The 22,431-nt window shown below is 36.4% G+C and overlaps 1 protein-coding gene and 1 pseudogene across 2 annotated transcripts in view; both read right to left on the reverse strand.

Annotated features, from left to right (window-relative positions):
* SMYD3 (SET and MYND domain containing 3) overlaps positions 1 to 22,431 on the reverse strand; it is a 716,238-nt gene that overhangs the window by 440,539 nt on the left and 253,268 nt on the right. The window lies entirely within an intron of this gene.
* Positions 10,288 to 10,758, reverse strand: LOC136134632 (large ribosomal subunit protein uL23 pseudogene; annotated as a pseudogene).

A 22,431-nucleotide genomic window follows, 5' to 3' on the forward strand; every position in this document is an offset into this window, starting at 1 on the left:
ATCAAGTCCAGGAAGTGCAGAGAGTCCCAGGCAGGATAAACCCAAGGAGAAACACGCCACACACATACTAATCAAATTGACAAAAATTAAAGACAAAGAAAAATTATTAAAGGCAACAAGGGAAACATGACAAATAACATAAAAGGAACTCCCATAAGGTTAACAGCTGATTTCTCAGCAGAAACTCTACAAGCCAGAAGGGAGTGGCATGATATATTTAAAATGATGAAAGGGAAGAACCTACAACCAAGATTACTCTACCTGGCAAGGGTCTCATTCAGATTTGATGGAGATATCAAAAGCTTTACAGACAAGCAAAAGCTAACCCAATTCAGTGCCACCAAACCAACTCTACAACAAATGCTAAAGGAACTTCTCTAAGTGGGAAACAAAAGAGAAGAAAAGGACCTACAAAAACATACCCCCGAAAATTAAGAAACTGGTAATAGGAACATACATATCGATAACTACCTTAAATGTGAATGGACTAAATGATCCAACCAAAAGACACAGGCTCGCTGAATGGATACAAAAACAAGACCCATATATATGCTGTCTATAAGAGACCCACTTCAGACCTAGGGACACATACAGACTGAAAGTGATGGGATGGAAAAAGATATTCCATGTAAATGGAAGTCAGAAGAAAGGTGGAGCAGCAATACTCATATCAGATAAAATAGACTTTAAAATAAAGAATGTTTACAGGAGACAAGGAAGGACACTACATAATGCTCAGGGGATCGATCCAAGAAGAAGATATAATAATTATATATATACACACCCAACATAGGAGCACCTCAGTATATAAGGCAAATGCTAAGAGCTATAAAAGAGGAAATCAACAGTTAACACAATAATAGTGGGGGAATTTAACACCTCACTTACACCAATGGACAGATTATCCAGACAGAAAATGAATAAGGAAACACAAGCTTTAAATGACACGACAGACCAGATACACTTAATTGATATTTATAGGACATTCTATCCAAAAACAGCAGATTACACTTTCTTCTCAAGTGCACGGAGAACATTTTCCAGGATAGATCACATCTTGGGTCACAAATCAAACCTCAGTAAATTTAAGAAAACTGAAATCATATCAAGCATCTTTTCTGACCACAATGCTATGAGATTAGAAATAAATTACAGAGAAAAAAGCGTAAAAAACACAAACACATGGAGGCTAAACAATACGTTACTAAATAATTTAGAGATCACTGAAGAAATCAAAGAGGAAAGCAAAAAATACCTAGAGACAAATGACAACGAGAACACAACAATCCAAAACCTGTGGTATGCAGCAAAAGCAGTTCTAAGAGGGGAATTTATAGCAATACAATCTTACCTCAAGAAACAAGAAAATTCTTAAATACACAACCTAACATTACACCTAAAGAAACTAGAGAAAGAAGAACAAACAAAACCCAAAGTTAGTAGAAGGAAAGAAATCATAAAGATCAGAGCAGAAATAAATGAAATAGAAACAAAGAAAACAAGAGCAAAGATCAATAAAACTAAAAGCTGGTTCTTTGAGAAGATAAACAAAATTGATAAACCATTAGCCAGACTCATTAAGAAAAAGAGGGAGAGGACTCAATAAATCAGAAATGAAAAGGGAGAAGTTACAATGGACACCACAGAAATACAAAGCATCATAAAAGACTACTACAAGCAACTCTATGCCAATAAAATGGACAACCTGGAAGAAATGGAGAAATGCTTAGAAAGGTATAACCTTCCGAGACTGAACCAGGAAGAAACAGAAAATATGGACAGATCAATCAGAAGTAATGAAATTGAAACTGTGATTTAAAATATTCCAACAAACAAAAGTCCAGGACCATATGGTTTCAGAGGTGAATTCTATCAAACATTTAGAGAAGAGCTATCACCCATCCTTCTCAAACTCTTCCAAAAAATAACAGAAGAAGGAACACTCCCAACTCCTTCTAACAAGGCCACCATCACCCTGACAACGAAACCAAAGATACTACAAAAAGAAAATTATAGACCAATATCACTGATGAATATAGATTCAAAAATCCTGAACAAAATACTAGCAAAGAGAATCCAACAACACATTAAAAGGATCATACACAATGATCAAGTGGGATTTATCCCAGGGATGCAAGGATTTTTCAATATATGCAAATCATTCAGTGTGATACACCATATTAGCAAATTGAAGAATAAAAGCTATATGCTCATCTCCATAGATGCAGAAAAAGCTTTTGACACAATTCAACATCCATTTATGCCGAAAACGCTCCAGAAAGTGGGCATAGAGGGAACCTACCTCAACATAATAAAGGCCATATACAACAAACTCACAGACAACATTGTTCTCAATGGTGAAAAACTGAAAGCAGTTCCTCTAAGATCAGGAACAAGACAAGGATGTCCACTCTCACCACCATTATTCAACATAGTTTTGGAAGTCATAGCCATGGCAATCAGAGAAGAAAAGGAAATAAAAGGAATACACATTGGAAAAGAAGAAGTAAAACTGTCACTCTTTGCAGATGACATGATACTATGTATGGAAAATCCTAAAGATGCCACTAGAAAACTACTAGAGCTAATCAATGAATTTGGTAAAGTTGCAGGATACAAAATTAATGCACAGAAATCTCTTGCATTCCTATACACTAACAATGAAAGGTCAGAAAGAGAAATCAAGGAAACAATCCCATTCACCATTGCAACAAAAGAATAAAATACCTAGGAATAAACCTACATAAGGAAGTAAAAGACCTGTACTCGGGAAACTATAAGACATTTTTGAAAGAAATTAAAGATGACACAAACGGATGGAGAGATATACCATGTTCTTGGATTCAAAGAATCAATATTGTGCAAATGACTATATTACCCAAAGCAATCTACAGATTCAGTGCAATCCCTATCAAACTACCAATGGCATTTTTTACAGAACTAGAACAAAAAATCTTAAAATTTGTATGGAGACACAAAAGACCCCGAATAGCCAAAGCAATCTTGAGGGGAAAAAAACGGAGCTGAATGAATCAGACTTCTTGACTTCAGACTATACTACAAAGCTACAGTCATCCAGACAATATAGGACTGGCACAAAAACAGAAATATAGATCAATGGACAGGATAGATAGCCCAGAGATAAACCCACGCACCTATGGTCAACTACTCTATGACAAAGGAGGCAAGGATATACAATGGAGAAAAGACAGTCTCTTCAATAAGTGGTGCTGGGAAAACTGGACAACTACATGTAAAAGAATGAAATTAGAACACTCCCTAACACCATACACAAAAATAAACTCAAAATGGATGAAAGACCTAAATGTAAGACAAGACACTATAAAACTCTTAGAGGAAAACATAGGACAAACACTCTTTGACATAAATCACAGCCAGATCTTTTTTGATCCACCTCCTAGAGTAATGGAAATAAAAACAAAAATAAGCAACTGGGACCTAATGAAATTTAAAAGCTTCTGCACAGCAAAGGAAACTATAAACAAGACGAAAAGACAACCCTCAGAACGGGAGAGAGTATTTGCAAATGAATCAATGGACAAAGGATTAATCTCCAAAATATATAAACAGCCCATGCAGCTGAATATTAAAAAAACAAACAACCCAATCGAAAAATGGGCAGAAGTCCTAAATAGGCATTTCACCAAAGAAGACATACAGATGGCCAACAAACACATGAAAAGATGCTCAACATCACTAATTATTAGAGAGATGCAAATCAAAACTACAATGAGGTATCACTTCACACTGGTTAGAATAGGCATCAACAGAAAATCTACAAACAACAAATGCTGAAGAGGGTGTGGAGAAAAGGGAACCCTCTTGCACTGTTGGTGGGAATGTAAATTGATACAGCCACTATGGAGAACAGTATGGAGGTTCCTTAAAAAGTAAAAATAGAACTACCATATGACCCAGCAATCCCACTACTAGGCATATACCCAGAGGAAACCATAATTCAAAAAGAAAACATGCACCCCAATGTTCATTGCAGCACTATTTACAATAACCAGGTCATGGAAGCAACCTATATGCCCATCAACAGACAAATGGATAAAGAAGATGTGGTACATATTTGCAATGGAATATTACTCAGCCATAAAAAGCAACAAAACTAGGTCATTTGTAGAGACATGGGTGGACCTAGGGTCTGTCATACAGACTGAACTAAGTCAGAAAGAGAAAAATAAATATCATATATTAACACATATATGTGGAATCTAGAAAAACAGTATAGATGAACCGGTTTGCAAGGCAGAAACAGAGACACAGATGTAGAGAACAAACATATGGACACCAAGGTGGGAAAGCAAGGGGGGGTGTGAATTGGGAGATTGGGATTGACATATATACACTAATATGTATAAAATAGATAACTAATAAGAAACTGCTGTATAAAATAATGAAATAAGATAAACTGCTACAAAAAAAATTTTTTTAGGAAAAAAAAAAGAAAGTGTCATAAGCCATACACTAGTTTCTGTCCTAATCATCCTATATTTAACACCTTCCAGTTCACCGAAATTGAAGAATCATTATCAATTTCTGCTGGAATATGAATAACACATTGTCTTCAAGCCAGATTACAATGCCCTACCTATATACTTACTAATGTGTTATTCAACTGAGGAAGATGCAGAATTATAAAATATAATCCCTGCTCTCAAATTACTTATAGTCTGCTTAGGGATACATAACCATACATGGCTATGTAGGTAAATTAAATACAATTGTGGTCCTCAGATGGGCAACAGCAAGGCTCTGGGGGAAATATACATATAGAGGGAGCCATCTCCACTCATCAGTTTCATGGCAGTGCCACATCCTATCAGAGCTCCCCACCAAGGAAGGAAGTGAAATCACTGTTTGGTTGTAGTCAACATCGAAGTTTATCAGAAGAACAAAATATTTGCTGAACTTAAGGTCCTGAGTCTTTGTGTCTTGGGGTTTGTTCTGGTCTTGGTTTCCTATTTAAATTTTGTTTTCCTGTCCTGGATATTTTTAATGTGCCATATGTACTTTTACTGTAGGCTTTCTCAAACCCTCTATGGAACAAACTGGAGCACAAATATGATTAAACAACCAAATGAAAAACAAATAAATGAGTACATTTAAAAAATTTCGTTATTACCATCACCAAAAACAAATGAATATCTGGGCAGGAAAACATGGTTAAATTAGCAATTGACTGAGACCTTGGCCTTCTATGTTATCTAGGATTACATGGTTGAACTTGCACTTACAGAGTTGGAAAAACTGTAGCTGTAACTTTTCATACAGTATTCAGAGTAAAGTCTGACCATGAAAGAATCACCTTTGCAATACTGAGAAATAAGGTCCTCAGTGGGGATGAGTACCACCACTCAAGGGTGGTGTAGAAATGTCATAAGGCTTACTCAGAGCCACAACATTTTTCAAACATTTTCTACTTTAAATCTCAAGTTTTTACCTCTTAGATACAAGTTGCTATTATTTTGTTGAGATGTTTCATTTATAAAATGTTTCACTTCTCTCTCCCTTTGGGGGCTGGGGATTATCCCGAGGGTGTTGAGTGTCTGCTCTTTTCTTAATATAGTAGAAAGTATATACTTTAGCCTGTTCCAAAGTATTTTTGTTCCCAATCTTTATTCTAATTTTTAAGTTTCACTTTATTTGGAGATGAAACCATAAGGAAAAAATAAAAGCTAGTAGCTGTTTAATTCCTTCAGCTACTTTATAGATTCCAGGTTCTTGGTCTGTTTGGCCATAGCAGAATTTATGAAAATCTAAAACATTAACGATGCCTGAAAGGCAGGCTGCCACACAGAGATGAACACATTGCCTGGTCTGATAGGAGAATTATAGAAATTTGAAACCTCAGCATTTTGAAGATCATTAAGCTATCATTATTGTATGCGTTCAGAATATGTCACGAATAATGTTTAGATGGAGTTCATATAAACCCAATTCATATTAGAACTGAAATATTTTTTCTGTATAGAAAACGTAACTAGACAGTAAAAACAGATGTTTAAATATTTATAGTAGGCAACAGAAAACACTGTGGAAAAATTCAGTAAAAGCAGTGTTAGTAGTGCTTCCTGTCCCTTTTTATAGTACGGAAAAATATGAAGCACAAAGAATGTGATTATATATGCAGAAGATCAGCTCTTATGGTGTAAATTTTATATCTGCCATTACAGACCAACATAGCATCTTTCACTGTCAAATTGAGTTAGCTGTGGAGCATATCATGGATGCCTTTAAAGCTATTTTCCATTAATAATAAGGCATTTAAAAATATGAAAATAAATTATTACAGTATATACCACTGGTACTTTCAGTTTGCTGATTTGCGTGAATTAAATCCTATTTATAGGGTAGCATTATTGAAAGTGAATGGAGGAAAATGATCCAGAAAATCAGGACTTCTTTCACATTCACAAATTGGAAACCTCATTCTCTCCAATGAAGTGAGTCAGCACTTCAGAATTAAAAATTCTACTCTGCAGCTAGTCTCAAGGTGCATTTTAAATGGGGTCACTCAAGAAAGTGAAAAGTGCAATGCAATTGCATTTAAGTTCCTTGGACTCTTTCAGGTGTGGGAGCTGAGTGATGAGTAGCTGATACGTGAACTGTAGCTAACCCCTTTTATAGCATATTTTTAGAGTTCAATAAAACAAAGGAGGGAAGTGTTTTGTGTTAATGTTTCCTGTGTATAAGAGATGATAATAAAATATTTTTTTACATGGAAACTAATTTAGCAGAGATTCTCTTAATGTATATTTTCCTTTTTATCTATTATTATCCTTCTCCTAAACCACTAGGCTAGGCAAAATCTGTAACAGTGGTCGATTGAATCTGCGGTTGCCTGGACATATGTTTTAAATTTGACCCAAATTACGCATACGACCCAAAAGTATGCATGGACAGAGTATAAAGTTTTTATTGACGATAGGCTACATTTCAGGTTGTATTTCACATTAGATTGAGAGGTGAGTTGGCTTTTACCCTTGAAATAATCACCTTTTACCTCCAAATAAGAGGGAAAAAAATATTTTAAAACCTTTAAAATGTTTCTTTCTGACTTAACGCTCAATCTGTTGTGTTCTCTGTCCATGAACTAAGAATTCTTTCTGCACCAACTTTTCAAGGTAGGAATCAAAACAATATTGAAATAGTTACACTTTTTCCTAAGAATTGCCCCATGATTTAAAAAAGAAAAAATTCAATATATGGACAAACTAATAGAATAAATATAGCCAAAGACTGACTTTGAAAGTAAAGTTCAGAAAAACTCCCCAAATATGTATGAAAAAAGTCTAAGTAATGGATAATTTCGGAAATAAGACTTTGAGGTTAACATCTAGGAAGATCAAGATCTTTTTATTAGGATTTTCAGAAGCAGATAATAGTCAAAACAGAGGGGAGAAAATAATAAATGAAATCATAGAAGAATTCTACACAAAGCCGATAAAAGCTATACCAGTATTCAGACTGAAAAAACTCACTATGTGTTGGGTCAGATTAAAAAAATAATCTAATAGTCAGATATTACTATTCTCAGTTATAATTCCATGTATTAAAAAATGTGTGTGTGCGTGTGTGTGTGTGTGTGTGTATCCCTACATACTTCTAGAAAGAAAACTGTAAGCTGAAAAAGATACAAGAACTACACTAAAATTACATTTCTCACAAGCCACACTGGATTCTAGAAGATAATGGAGCAATATTTTCAAAGTTCTCAGGGAAAAAAACTTTAGCCAAAAATCTTTTGTTGTCAAAACTATCTATTAATTAAGGCAACAATAAAAAATATTCAAATATGCATGGATATAAGCCATTTAATACTATCCACAATTCCTATATGAAAAATAAATATTTGGAGAGTTACTTAAATGAAATGACAAAGAATCTAAGAAAAAAGATAACTTGAGATGTCAGAAACAACAGCAGCAGATTGAATCCACTTGACCTTGATTCTTGGAATATTCTCCTTTAAAGAAGACAGGATTAATGGCATTTCCTCTTCTGTGGGTCTGTTCACCTTGCCACCATACTTAGTTCTATGCTTAATAATATTTATATAATTAGAATATTGTAAATGCTGTCTATTGGTTTTTTAGCCTCCTAAACTAAACTAATGAGAAAGTACAGAGGACTGAGTTCTAGTTATGGAAAAGAATTTAATAGTTTATGGCAATGTAAAATAATACTATAAGAAAAATCAAGAAATGTAGGAACATATTATTTAAAACTATGATGGTAGGCATCAGAAGAACAAAAATAATACATTTTAGAAGTGTTTGTTTTTTTTTCAGAGAGAGTAATGTTGGAGGAACATTTTCATTTTATACTTAAAAAAACTATGTGCATATATTACTTTCCTAGTTTTAAGAAAAGCTTAAAATTTAAAGGGCACTTTCATCAATAGGGGATTGTTAGACTATAGTTCTTCTTCATGATGCAGCAGATAAAACAAATGATAATACTAATGTATTGCTGAAATCAATATTTTTAAGGGAATAAAATAAAGTTGCCATATGGATGGACGGCATGACATAATCTAGGTTAAAATGCTTTGATGTTTACATATATTCATGTGAAAAAAAGTCTAGGAGGCTACAGAGCTGCTCTCACTTCTTCTTCTAGTTCTACAGATATTTAAAGCTTTACAGGGGCTTTTAATAATCACCTTTGCAGTTGTAACACTCAATAAAGACATTTTGAAAAATGAAATTATTTGAAGCCCAGAGAAGGGGAATGACTTGACCCTGACCAGATCAGCCAGGAAGCAAGTGGCAGAATCAAAACTGAAATCCAGTCAGTACTGGGGTTGCCAAGGCTTGGGAAATTTTAGCCCGCCTCTCCAAATTTCCATCAGCCTTCCTAAGCCACCCCTAATAAAAATGTTAACAACAACATCAACAATAATAATGACAAATATATGTGTTAAGTTTTATGTAAAGTGTGAATAAAAGTATCTTCAGGGGAAAAATAAGTCTATATCTCTGCCATCTTGGTGTGGGATCGGGATGATAAGGAAAGGCTTAATAAAGGAGGTGACTGCTGGGTAAAGCCTTGGACAACGGGCATAGTTTGTGACAGACCAAGGTGAGAGCAGAGCTGTGGTCAGAGTCATTCCAGGTACTGCAAGGGCACCAAAAAAGAACTTGTGTGACAAAGGCAGTCTTTTCTGTTACTATTCATGTTTCTTGTGAAATAAAACCACAGGTACCATTAAGATCAAGGATCCCACCACAAGGACAAAGACAAAAGCCAGGTGGTAAATGGGAAGAGAAGAGAAAGATCATATTAAAAATTTTTTTGGACTAAAGAAGGCCATAGTAATTGAATGTAAACCTTAGCCCTGGCTTTCCTAGCAGCTGGAAAGAAAGTGAAATCATTGTCTGGTAGCAGTCAACATCTGAGTTTATCAGAAGAACAAAATAATGCTGTGTGCCTAATCAAAGACATTAGTAATATGCTGTGGGAAAGTAGGAGAATGCTGTAATTCTGACTAGATGGTCAGGAAAGGCATCACAAAGGAGGTAGACCGTGAACTGCATTGAGAAGATTTTGCCTGGCAGAGGGGACAAGTAGAAAGAACATCATAAATACAGAGATGAAGATTGGACAGAAGCTGGACTACGGAGCAGTCATGTCATGAGATAATTTAGTTTAACAATCTCCCCTTTTTTAGAAACATTTACCAAACGCTCATTTCTGAGCTATATGGCCCTGCTGACTGATGCCTAACCGAAACCAGTCCAAACAGATTCCCATTCTAGGGTACAAAGGTTTGAAACAGAGACACTCAGAGACAGGACACTGCTGGAGTGGTCGCATCTAACGGAGCATTCCAGAGGATGTGCAGGTCCACGAGTTCTGACTTAGCTACCAAGGAATTTGTTTGATCTCATGAAATAATCCAAGGTTCTGTCAACTAATTCCCCTTTGACCTAAGCTAGCCAGAGTTGGTTTCTGTTACACTCAATACCAAGTCTCTTAATTAACATACTATCTTGGGGAAATGGCTGTGGCTGCACAGGAAGGAGAGTGATGTCATGTGGTAGGAACTGCTCGAGGCCTTGAATGCTGGATCAAGGTGATCCGTTAGTCCAAAGGGCAGAACTTAGGTCTGGTTTATGAGCCAAGTTTTAATGTAATATGGATCCAGGAACGTAGGGTCTTTTGCTTCCACTAAGCCTACAGCATGTATCTTGACTGCAAAGAAAAATATCTTGCGAAAACTTTTATATTTAGAATTAGTCAGCTGGACTCAGTTTAGATGATCCCAATTTTGTTGGCGACATCCAAAGCGTCACAGTCAGGAGCCAGTCGAACATATGCCTTCTTCTCTCCATCAGGCCTGATTAGGGTGTTGACCTTAGCCACGTCAGTGTCATAGAGCTTCTTCACGGCCTGTTTAATTTGGTGCTTGTTGGCCCTGACATCCACAATGAACACCAGTGTGTTGCTGTCTTCTATTTTCTTCATGGCTGACTCGGTGGTGAGGGGGAACTTGATGATGGCATAGTGGTCAAGCTTGTTTCTCCTAGGGGCGCCCTTCCGAGGATATTTGGGCTGCCTCCTGAGCCGCGGTGTTTTGGGCCACTGGAAGGTGGGTGACGTCTGGATCTTCTTTTTTGTGTGGCTGTGGACGCCTTTCAACGCTGCTTTCTTGGCCTTCAAAGGCTTTGCTTTGGCTTCGGCTTTGGGAGGGGCAGGGACTTCCTTCTTCGCCTTCGGCGCCATCTTCCTGCATCGCTTTTTAACCAAATTTCAAGTTTGCAGCTCTGGGATGATCCCAGTCATACCATACTGTAGGGTAGATCTGCTCACACTTCCCTTTCCTTTACCCTTTCCTTTTCTCCCCTTCCTTTCCCTTCCCTTCATTGATTGAAACATCTAAGTTTCAGTAAGGTTTCTGATTTAAAGGAACACTATGGTGCATCCTCCTGTATCACAAATAATTACATCCTTAATTTATTTTGTAAGTCAAGGGCATTTGTGAATGAGAATTTTCTCTAGCCAGACGTACAAATGGAAATTGATACATACCGAAGTCCTACATCTAATGAACTCATTACTGGGACTGTGCTGTGAAGAAAAGAGAAATAATGGCCATCTCTCCCTCTGATTATGTGTGGTTATCACAAGATCTATAATTTGTAACAAAGGTTTACTCCAGGGAAGTCAGTGGCCATGAGCCTGGCTGACCCCAGTTCACATGGGAACCAACCACTGATATGGCATGTAAAAAAGGACAAGCAATTCAAGAGATGACAAAGCCTGAGAGGTTACCAGAAAATGAAATTGGAGAGTGGGAGGTGACAGCCAAGTTACTATGCTGCCCTTACCAATTTAGTACAAATGAGAAAAAAGTCAAACATACAGCTTCATCCATGACAAAACTGGGTAATGAGCTTTTCATCAAATGTAAGGGACCAGACTGAATTAAAGAGCAATCTTTTTCACTATGCAGGCAACAAATGGCTAAATAATTAGGGAATGGGAGGGTTTCTACTTAATAACCTAAGGGATTTAGGGCCTTCACCTTCTTAAGATCATGTCACCACCTGTGCAGAGTATGAATTACACACTAGTACAGCATTCTCATTTGAGTTGGAGCATTAATATTGACGAGATGTTCTGACCCAAGAGAGAAATGTGACATGAAATCACAGGAATTTATTTTCCAACAGCTTAAAAAAATAAAAAAAGACAATAAATCAGGGTGTGATGCTCACTTGAGATGGAGTTTGGGTGGGGACTACAGGGGGTAAATAGGCACTTTTATTTCTTCCTGATAAAATTACCATCTTGGTGTTAGCACCCAGGGTGGTACCAGGCTGACAGTGGTATACCCAAAATGAACATGCCAAGAACCAGGCAGCTGCCAACAAAGGAGAAGAGGTCAAGACCAAGACTCCAGTTAGCTTGGAGATGTGGAACTTGAAGAAGCCCCACTGATTTAGTGAAAAGAAGGTGATTTCCTTGATAACAATGGCACTTCCAAAACTGTACATCTCCAATTCATAAGCTCCAGCCTACAATTATGATTACCAATGCTGTTTATTTAAAAAAAAACACTTGAATTATAAAGATATTCAAGTATACCTATTACATATAATGTACAAATAAAGAAAAATAGAGAATTTTAAGTATAGTCTATAAAATTTATTGTTCAAAGGTATTCTTTACATTGAATAAATATAAATGTGCTTTATTATATTGAATTGGACATCGCTCTAGTTATTCAAATGAGATCCTACCTGGAGTACAAATATACATTTTTCTACTGGACAGTCCAACTGAGTCTCTTTGAGTAGCTAAGGTTCCTGTCATAGTGGAAAGAGCACCAATCCCAAGTAATGAGGTTTCCAAGTGGCGTCATTATCATAAGTGGAGAAATTCAATCCATGCTCCAGATTACTTCAGAGCCAGTAAAACTTACGAAGAGTGAATTATTCATGTTATATATTATATATTTGTTATGATCAAAAAAGCTTCATATTCACAAATGAATTCTATCAAATGAAATAAATGGCACTTACTAGGCACTTTATAATGTGCATTAATAGTATAACTATAATTTTTATTTAATCCTCACAGGAGCCCTATGAAGTTGCTATTTTTAGCATCCTCATTTTACAGATGTGGAAACTAAGGCATAGAGAAGATGTCCAAATGACACAGTGTTTCTGCCAAAATTCAAGCCCAACTTGCCTGATTCCAACATTTTAAACTGTTGAATATGATTATAGTATCTGAAGTAGGGATGAAGACATCTGAATTCCAATTATTCAGATAAGTAAATGCTTTTATGGAGAAAATAACATTCAGCATATGTCTTGGTTAGCTACAGATGTCAAATACCCAGATTACACATCCAACCACTAAATGTACTAATAGGCCAAATGCTAAAACAACTTCCTTATTAGGCTTGAAGGTTATAGAGCTGTGAATACACTTGGCTGCTGATCTGAATTCAGGCTGCTACTCCGCTATGTTCGTTGTGTCGTATGACTTTGCACTGAGCCCCCAGAGGAGCCACAATGAAAAATTAGCTGTTCAGTATAACAAGTTGCCAGATGCTGGACTCCAGCAGGTTACGGCATCTCAAAGTCCTTGTGCAGCTTGGGAGGAAATATCTCGAGCCCCAGATCTCGAACTTCACGTGTTATAAGTACAATGCTAAAAACTCAAGTTTCATTTCTTGTGATTAAATACATGACCTTAAAAGGCTTTTTAAAGAAAACAAAAACTACTGTAACACTTTTTATTTTCTAGCTAAGTGTCACCTATTTTCTTCACAGGGATAAATTCAAGTGGGTTACAATGTCTGCTTTGAAAATTTTTAGTAGTCTTTTCCTCCTAAAAGAATCCAGGGGGACTTCCCTGGCGGTCCAGTAGTTAAAGACTCTGTGCCTCCAATGCAGGGAGTCCGGGTTCAATCCCTGGTCGGGGAACTAAGATCCCACATGCTGCGTGGCACGGCCAAAAAAGTAAAAAAAAAAAAAAGGTTTGGGTCTCAATTTAAATAGTTATCAGGGAGTGAGGGTATCTCTTTTGATAACAAATTCTGAAGTAAAAGATTAGGACATTGAGTCATTGAGAAAGTGTTTGGGAGTAAACTGTTTCATAAAACTGAAAAATAACCACAAGAAAGCGATGCTTGGGCCAGTAAGACAAAGACTGATGATTTAACGATTTTGCCCAGACTGTTTCCTGACCACATAATCAAATCATGCCCTCTAACCAATGTAATATACACAGGAAAAGTCTGGTCACAAACCAGAAGCTGGGCTCTGACGCACTGATTTTAGATTTTGAAGAGATTTCACAAGATTTAAAATCTTCCTGTCTCATCCAAAAGTTGCTCTTCTTTCCAACTCAAAACTTCTCCAGAGACAATATTTTATTGGAAAGTAATTTTGACGAAATCAGGCCAATTAGTACACACAAACTAATTTCTCTAAGTCTGGAAACTTCACTTCAATTCAGATCTAAGTGCCTGCTTTCACTAGTTCACGAAGGCTGCCTCTTCTGCATGGTTTTCCTGATAAAGCTTAGTCTGAGTCATTTGTTCCACCATCAACTACTGATCAGTATTTAAATACTTCTTTTCCTAAACCAAAGCTGCTCCTGGGTTTCCTTGTGCTTATGTTCTAATCCTTACGTGATAGTTCTGCATTCAAGCTCCGAAAGCCTGGATTGTAGACCCACATCTCTGGGCAAATCATGTAACCAATCTGGCCTCACCTTCCTCATCTAAAGAATGAGGAAACCATCTACCTGCTTCACAGTGTTCTGAGGATCAACTGAGATCATGAACAAGATGTGAAAATTGTAAGGGCAACAAAACATAGGATGATATCACTATTATTGTTATGCAACATTCCACACAAGATGTAGAAAAGATATAAAATTTACATGAATGTTCCCCCAGGTTTTAATTCATGAAAAAGTGCCCAGAATGGACCTTTATACAGTGTTGCTGTTGTTTTAATTTCCTCAGTGCACTGGAAAAAATATTCCTGAAAGAAATGATAGGTTCTGTAAAAGTCTTCATTTAAAGTCATATTTGAGAATCATGGTGCAGCATGATTAAACAGTTTTTATCTAAAGCAACATCAAAATACAGCTTCTCTTTCCCCTTTAAAAAAAGTTTGTCTCTGTGTGTGTGTGTATGTGTGTGGGTGTTGCGTGTTGTGTGCATGTGTGTTTATGTACTTTGAAAACTTGTTTTCCTTATCAGTTAATAATATAAGGTCACATTAAGTCTATTGCCCTTACCTTTCACTGCAATATATCTGCTTTGGCAACTGTTTCTTACATAGGATATTCTATGAACTTGCAAGTTACTTCCCCCTCAGATCAGTGATCTTGTCCTTTTTATATTAAACTTTGTCTCTTTTCTGCTGATAGCAGTTCCCCCAGGTAGTCAAATGTGGTCCATGTTAACTTGCCTCCAAACTGAGCTGCTTGTGGAAATGTGCCATTATGGAGTCCACTAGTCATTTTAAGTGCTTGCAGGGTGAATTCAAACGCATTCCTTTCCATCCCCTTTTTCTTCATTCTCCCACCAACTCTACTTTCCCCTTTCTCTTTCTCTTGATACACAGCTGCAAAATTGTCTCCAAAACTCTTGCTAAGAAATCTACATTTAAAAAATGGACTTCTCTATATTCACATGATATACTGATTCTCCAGTCTAACACTTCTCTACAAATTTGGCAACACTATCTAATCTATCCTCACCTCGTGTCTACTGTGACTCCTTTGAAATTTCATTTTCATAGTCCAATACTCACATCTTCAACTATTTCTTGAGAAATCTGGTTGTCATGGAATGTCTACTGAAAGAAAAGCAACTAAGTTCAGAACACTATTTTCAGTTGACTGCAAAACTACAGCACGCAATGCAGATAATTTTTCTCATAAGCTAGGTGTAAAGACATATAATGTGCAAACTTCATAAGAGAATATTTTATTTTGAAAAATAAATCTTCACCAGACCAAACACATAAGTTTACAGAAAACCAGTAAGACATCATTACACTTATATAACACCTTGAATAATCCAAAAGGAGCCCGCTGGTAACATGAGAAATAGTCAATAGGGTTGTAACACTGACAAAATGGTAGCATGTGTCTAATGGGATCAGAAATTAAATTACAACTGAAGTTCCATTTCTTAAGGCTATTTTCATGCATTTATAATTTTACCAAGCAAAACAAGAAAAAAGTAAGTTTGATAGATACTTTTAAAGGTGACTATGAAACTTTAGACTGTAAATACAACTGTCCTAAATCAAACTTTAAAAAGGCAGCCATCTGGCACCAAAAGCAAAGGCAACAAAAGCAAAAATAAACAACTGGACCACATCAAGCTAAAAAGCTACTTCACAACAAAGAAAATCATGAACAAAATGAAAAGGCAACCTACCATATGGGAGACAATATCTGCAAATCATGTATCAGATAAGGGGTTAATATTCAAAATATATAAAGAGCTCCAACAACTTAACAGTAAAACAACAAACAACCTAATTAAAAAATGGGCAGAGGACACAAATAGACATTTTTCCAAAGAAGATGTAAACAGATGGAGATGGCCAACAGACACATGGAAAGGTACTCAACACCACAAATTATGAGAGAAATACAAATCAAAGCCACAGAAAGATATCTCATACCTGTCAGAATGACTATTATCAAAAGGACAAGAAATAGGGCTTCCCTGGTGGCGCAGTGGTTGAGAGTCCGCCTGCCGATGCAGGGGACACGGGTTCGTGCCCCGGTCTGGGAAGATCCCACATGCCGTGGAGCGGCTGGGCCCGTGAGACATGGCCGCTGAGCCTGTGCGTCCGGAGCCTGTGCTCCGCAATGGGAGAGGCCACAACAGTGAGAGGCCCGTGTACCGCAAAAAAAAAAAAAAAAAAAAAAAAAAAAAAAAAAAAAAAAAAGACAAGAAATTTATTTATTCTCACCAACAATAAATAAATACACATACATATATTGGAATGTTATTCAGCCATGAAAAAGTAAGACATCTCACCATTTGAGACAACAGGGATGGACCTTGAGAGCATTATGCTAAGTGAAATAAATCAGACAGAAAAAGATAAATACTTTATGATCTCACTTATATGTGGAATCTTAAAAAAAAACAACAACAACTGAGCTCATACATACAGAGAACACACTGGTGGTTGCCAGAGGTGGAGGGTTGGGGGAGGACAAAATGGGTTAAGGGGGCCAAAAGGTACAAACTTCCAGTTATAAATAAGTCAAGAGGATGTAATGGACAGCCTGGTGACTACAATTAGTAATGCTGTATTGCATATTTGCAAGTTGCTAAGAGAGAAAATCTTGAAAGTTCTCATAAAGAAAAAGTCTGTAAGGATGTACAGTGACAGATGTTAACTAGACTTATTGTGGTGATAATTTGCAATACACACAAATATTGAATCATTATGTTGTACACCTGAAACGAATATAGCGTTGTATGTCATTCATACCTCAATAAAAACCAAAAAAGGTAGCCATCTTTGAATAATAGTTAATAGCTTTAAGAGATCAATAAACTAAAATGAAAACCTGAATGCCGACTACTTTAAGCTCTTCTAACAATTAAAGACACCCTACACGTAGTTCTGGAAGTTTGTTTCAGATGTGATTTCTTAATTCAAAGAAAATCAATAGGTAGAACCAACACAAATTTGAGTTGGGAGTGGGTAGTCTATTTGAGTTGGAGGTGAGGATTGTGTTGCTGGATATGAGGTTTGTGGGTGAGGGAAAGGAACTTCACAGAGGAACAACTTTTTTTCTCATAACGGAAAGTAACCTGAGCTGACTTCAAATAGTAGTGCCTTCCTTGAGATATTTATACGTTGTAGATATAAGACACATCTACAGAATGTTATCACTTTGTGATTGGAGCTCATCTCAAGTGCAACAACAGTCAGCCTGCATTCCTAAAAGGGCCCTTGACAGTGTACTATTTCAGTTGACTTTGAAGCGTTTCATCCTTTATTCCCATTTCCCTACCCTACTCTACATATTATACAATAACAAAAAGATAACACTTACACAGTGTTTGCACAGGTGGGAACTATTATTATACCCGTTTTTCAGGTAAAGAAACTGAAGCACAGAGAAATCAGTAACTTGCCCAAGGTCATATATTCAGTGGTAGGAACAAATCATATGTATAATTACATTGACTCCAAAATATAATGAAATAAATTTGTTCTCTGTTAAAGATTTCTGTTTAATTCTGCTCTGAGTAGTACATTCTATTGTTTTAGATTCATTCCCTTTACTGAAAGCAGATTTATTTTCAGATTCATTTAGCCAGATTTTACTACCTACATTAAACCTATCACTGGGTACAAAACAACTGGTTTTAATGAGGCCTTGGTTACTGTAAGCAATGTAGTGTATAAGGCAGAGGCATCTTTTCATAAATACTCCTTTCATAGAAGAAACAAAGGCATATTTCAAAAAAGAGAATTTGTGGATTTCAGTTATAGATTGTGTCTAAAATAAATATATTCATACACGACTTACCATATTTAAGTATGCACTAGCAGAACAAATCCTATTAATCCATAGTAAATAAACACTCAGTTCTATTACAATACATGGAAGTCATCAAGCAGACAATACTTTTTTCATTAAACCCTGAATCATTGTGTCCTGCCAGCAGCATGAAATAAATTAATGTTTAATACTATATGATGGTAATAATGAACCAAATATGTATTTTAAATTTTATGTTATTTGACATTTCAATTTTAACTCGAAAGTATTTCTAAAAGGGTTGAAAATCTGTGCTTGAAAGTAATAGTTTAAATTTAATAAGTGTTTCTGGCTTTTTAATGCCACCTTACGGTCATAGCATTCGATCCTTTAATGATGATTCAAATCCAGTTTCAGAAAATGTGAGGCATGTTTAGCATTAAAGATATGATAATCTTCAAACGAAGACATCCATAAAATCAAAAAATATAGAAAGGTCATCAAATGACCTATGGGATTTAAAAAATTATGTATAAAATGATCAGTTTAGCAATCAAAGTTTTTAAATGGTTTAATCTAAAGATAGACAAAGCACCAAACACATTATTAAAATATGAGTTGACCTTAAGCGAAAACACAGCTTTGCATCTAGTATATTTCACACTAGCAATTCTTCTTAAAAACAGCAACAGGGACCAAAACGAATCAGTTCACTGTTGTCTAAAAGGAAGAACAGATCATTTTCTCTTCCTATTAAGAAAGAGAGGAAAAAGTTCTTTAAAATATGTGGCATTCTGTGCAGATGGGCACAAACAGCAGCCTGTGTCACACATACATCACATCCCTTTGGCATCACTAGGCTTTACTTCTGTCGATTTTCAATCACGAGGCAAAAATGCAATAAATCTGTTTATAAGAACCATAAAATGTGTAGAAGTGAGGAAAAAATAAGCTGTTGAAATTTCAATACCTACACATCTCTTTCTGTATCCAAATTTTAATCCAATAATACAATTCTGCTGCTTCTGCTCATTTCCCATGTTCTTTTGTTATTATAGAGGACATCTAAATGTAAAAATATTTCATGGGTTTAAGCAATAAATTTGTGAACAAGAGAAGGAGAATTAAGTATGAGGGCAGAAGCGGGGGAGTGTGTGGGTGTGTTTGCATGTGTTTTCTTCTTAGAGTCCCAAATCCCTTTGGATTATTAGTGAAGCTCAGACAGAACTTTAAAGCAAATACAGGGAAATGACAACTAAAGTCCAACTTCATAATGTATAAGAATCCCCTGTCCTAAACCTTGACACGCCTTGAGAAGAGGGAAAGGTGTTCTTTATTTTTCACTATTTTACTAACAATTATTAACCATCTGATATGTGTCAGACACACTCCTGGACACGCTTCCATATTTTACCTCATTTAATATTTTTTTTAAAAAATTTTTAAACATTTTATGTCATTTTTAAAGGTTACTTTCCATTCACAGTTATTACAAAATATTGGCTATATTCTCTGTGCTGTACAGTAAATCCTTGAGCAATTTTACACCCAATAGTTTGTATTAGGTTGACCCAAAAGTTCATTTGGGTTCTTCCAAAAGACTGTGTGGAAAAACCTGAATGAGCTTTTTGGCCAACCCAATACCTCCCACTCCACCACCCCTACACTGCGCCCCGCAACACTGGTACCACTAATTTGTTCTTTACTTGTGAATCTGCTACTTTTTTGTTACATTTACTAGTTTGTTATATGTTTTTAGATTCCAAATATAAGTGATATCATACAGTATTTGTCGTTCTCTGTCCGACTTAACACTTAGCATAATGTCCTCCAGAGTCCATCCATGCTGCTACAAATGGCAAAATTAGTTTTTTTGTTTTTTTTTATAGCTGAGTAGTATTCTATTGTGTATATTAACCACATCTTCTTTATCCATTCATCTGTGGATGGCCACTTAGGTTGCTTCTGTACCTTGGAAAATGTAAATAATTCTGCTATGAACTTTGGGATGCACATATGTTTTCGAATCAGTGTTTTTGTTTTTGTTTTGAATATATACCCAGAAGTAGAATTGCTGGGTCATATGGTAGTTCTATTTTTAGTTTTTTGAGGAACCTCCATACTGTTTTCCACAGTGACTGTACCAATTTACATCGCACCAAGAGTGACAAGGGTTCCCTTTTCTCCACATCCTTGCCAGCATTTGTTATTTGGGTTCTTTTTGATTATAGCCATTTTGACAAGTGTGAGGTGTTATCTCATTGTGGTTTTGATTTGCATTTCCCTGATGATTAGCGATGTTGAGCATCTTTTCATGTGCCTGTTGGCTATCTCCATTTCCTCTTTGGAAAAATGTGTATTCACTTCTCCTGCTCATTTTTTTTTTTTTTTTTTTGAGGTACGCGGGCCTCTCACTGTTGTGGCCTCTCCCGTTGTGGAGCACAGGCTCCGGATGCGCAGGCTCAGCGGCCATGGCTCATGGGCCCACCGCTCCGCAGCATGCGGGATCTTCCCGGACCAGGGCACGAACCCGCGTCCCCTGCGTCGGCAGGTGGACTCTCAACCACTGCGCCACCAGAGAAGCCCCTCCTGCTCATTTTTTAATCAAGTTGTTTGTTTTTTTGATGTTGAGTTGTATGAGCTGTTATATATCTTGAATATAAATCCCTTATTGGTTATATCATTTGCAAATATTTGCTTCCATTCAGTAGGCTGTCTTTTCGTTTTGTCGATTAACTCATTTAATCTTGACAGCAATCCTTCTGATGTGGATTTTATTACCCTTATATTTCTGATGAAGAAACAAACTAAGAACACTAACTAATTTGCCCATTTTAGACCATAATTTCAACTCTGGCCTTCCTTTCAGTTAATAAACATTTCTTAGTACTTTCCGTACATACCAGGCCCTATGTTTAGCTCAGTAACTATCCTAAAAATCCATCTCTCTTTTACTGCACCACATACCCCGTCCCTGACATCCAGCATGGGTACCTAGCCCATATTAGGTTCTTAGTGAAGATTCACTGAATTATTTGGTTAAATAAGTTACTTGTCTCTACAACATAGCATTTAAATAGATATCTGGATCCAGGGTGATTTTACCTTAAAATAGCTTGCTATTCAGCACTAAAATACATATTTTAAAAATAATTTTTAAGAAGAGGAATTATTTCACTGATTATGAGCATCCAGGCAACCCACATCAGAGGGCAAATACTTGTCCTTCAGACTTACACGGAGAAGGAAGTGTGGTGCAGTGTGATACGTGCAGCATGATGAACATTATTACCTCAACCTAGTGTATAAATAAACCATCACACAGTCATCATCTAATTATTTCAAGACTGTGTGATCTGCATACCCAATTCAGTTACAAACATTACATGGGTATCGTCTTCTAATGCATGTTCATAGACTCAGGGCATAATGCATAGTGTTGGCCAAAAAAGCAACATAAGGAAACCACACAATGTGAAGATTACTTTGTAGTCGGACATCAAGGAGTTTGAACGCTACCTCTGCCATTTACAAACTACCTCATCTTGGGCAAGCTACTTTACTTCTAAGCCTCAGTTTCTACATTGTAAAATGCAGGTGATTACAACTGCACCTAACTTACCCTTCAGAGATTATTGAGGACTAAATGACATGACGTACATAAAATATTTAGCACATGCCCAGGTCAGAGTTACGGTTCATTAAACGTTAGCTTTATATTAGAATAAGAATTAAGCTGGGATGAAGTGAGAGAGTGGCATGGACATATATACACTACCAAATGTAAAATAGATAGCTAGTGGGAAGCAGCTGCATAGTACAGGGAGATCAGCTCGGTGCTTTGTGACCACCTAGAGGGGCGGGATAGGGAGGGTGGGAGGGAGACGCAAGAGGGAGGGGATATGGGGATATATGTACATGTATAGCTGGTTCACTTTGTTATAAAGCAGACACTAACACACCATTGTAAAGCAATTATACTCCAAAAAAGATGTTTAAAACGAAAAAAAAAATTAAGGAAGCTGGGAAATAAATTTTCTGGTAGGTCTGGGGTTGAAGAGACTAGACACCTTTCTACTCTCTGACCTTTAAAGCTTCGTAGTATGTAGGCAAATGCCTGTTCCTGAATCAGCTGATCTCCATAATGTAGGATTCCAGAAAAATCACCTCATTTATTTTTCTTAATTTAACAGCATCCTGCTTAAAACACAAACACATACCTTTTCATACTACCATTCAAAATAACTGCTTATAACTTAATAGTAAAAATGGGAAAAATTACTGATTTCTTTCTAAATTATCCTATACTCCCTCAACAAATTTTACCTTTTAATTCTATAAAGAAAACACTAATTCCTTCCAAAGGCATGATCAAACCCAAAGATTAGTGATAAATCT

Source organism: Phocoena phocoena, chromosome 1 (assembly GCF_963924675.1).
Source record: "Phocoena phocoena chromosome 1, mPhoPho1.1, whole genome shotgun sequence".
Classification (NCBI taxonomy): domain Eukaryota; kingdom Metazoa; phylum Chordata; class Mammalia; order Artiodactyla; family Phocoenidae; genus Phocoena; species Phocoena phocoena.